This window comes from Zootoca vivipara, chromosome 2 (assembly GCF_963506605.1).
Source record: "Zootoca vivipara chromosome 2, rZooViv1.1, whole genome shotgun sequence".
Lineage (NCBI taxonomy): Eukaryota > Metazoa > Chordata > Lepidosauria > Squamata > Lacertidae > Zootoca > Zootoca vivipara.
The window spans coordinates 29603337-29605137 of record NC_083277.1 but is presented as its reverse complement, the minus strand read 5'-3'; positions in this window follow the sequence as shown (position 1 = coordinate 29605137).

The following is a 1801-nucleotide window of genomic DNA, read 5'->3' as shown; positions in this document are numbered from 1 at the left end:
CTTCTCTGTGGAACACACTAGCATTTCAGCTATGATAGTCCTGTGAGAGGTTAGACTGAGCGAAAGTAACTTGCCCATACTTCAAAGTGAACTCTGGTCATTGCTCCACACTGGCTCTCAGTGTGATTATGTCAGTATATACCTGATGGTCAGGGGCGTTTACAGAACAACCAGAGGACTACTGTAGTACGGTAGAAGTTCAAACTTCTCATGTGTTCAGAAGGTCATGCATCTCACAGAAAGGATCACAGGAAGCATCCAATTGTAGCTTCTATCTTCAAGATGGAACCATATACCGTAACTGGGGGGGGGGGCAGTGGGAAGAGGCTTATTTTTTCAATCCATGTGGCGATTTTTATTTTATTTTTGCAGAAAGGGATCGTGCTCCAACTGAATAGTGATGAAATTTAGCCAGTTAATACAAAATGACTGTGTGTGCATGTATGCCAAAAAAACCACAAAAACTCATGAGGATTCCCCCCCCCCCAGCTCATAGTGCGCTGTCCAACCATGTGTGCTTGTTATTCACAATCTGCAAGTGCAATTCATGCACAAAAGAAGCAGAACATGACACTGATTGAAACAAACCACGAGTTCTTCATACATTACGTGTAGAACTTGAATGTACATGTGGGGAAGCAGAATCATGTCCAAAGATTCTGGCTGTGAAAGACCTTACCTGTCTGAACAGGTAGACTGGTAAAAGAGCCAGTGGAAAGTGTTAATATTTGTCCAAGAGGCTTCAAATTCCACCTCAGCCTACTCTGGATGCTCAAAGTATACATGCCGGTGAATTTTTCTGCGTCTCTGCCCACTGAACAAAGCTGGTGTAAATGGGGCAAACCCAATGAAGGCAGCTGAGTTTAGGCTGAGGTGGAATTTGAATCCCAGCTTCTCGAACAAAACCAACACCCATCCAGATTCAATTTATCGCAACGGCTTGGTTTTAAACTCACTTATGGCGAGTTAGAAAGCGGGCCTGTTGTCTTTGTCCATGGAGTTTTCTTGGCAAAATACTGGAGTGGTTTGCCAATTCCTTCTCCAGGTGGATCACATTTAGTCTAAACTCTCAGTTATGACCTGACCGTCCTGGGTGGCCCTGCACGGCATAGCTCATAGCTTCTCTGAGTTATTCTCTTGAGTTATTCAAGCCCCTTCGCCACACAAGGCAGTGATCCACCTCATCTCATGAGACGAGAAGACTCACTGGAAAAGACCCTGATGCTGGGAAAGATTGAGGGCACTAGGAGAAGGGGACGACAGAGGATGAGATGGTTGGACAGTGTTCTCGAAGCTACAAACATGAGTCTGACCAAACTGTGGGAGGCAGTGGAAGATAGGAGTGCCTGGCGTGCTCTGGTCCATGGGGCCACGAAGGGTCAGACGCGACTAAACAACAACAACAACAACAACAACAACAACAACAACAACAACAACAACAACAACAGAAAGCGGGCAGCGAAGAGAGAGTGACAAAAACCCACCCGGGGACTAAACAACAACAACAACAACAACAACAACAACAACAACAACAACAACAACAACAACAACAACAACAACAACAACAACAACAACAACAGAAAGCGGGCAGCGAAGAGAGAGTGACAAAAACCCACTCCGGGATCTGCTCAAAGGACCAGCTGCGCCTCCCTCTACTGTGACGAGATTGAATGGAGGAGACATGGGAGGGAGAGGAGACTGCAAGCCGCTCGGGGCAGGGGGCCGCCGCTCAGCCAAACCCGCGCGCCAAAGGCGCTATAAATAGGCGAGATCTCCCCCAGCCAGCGAACGAGCGAGGCCT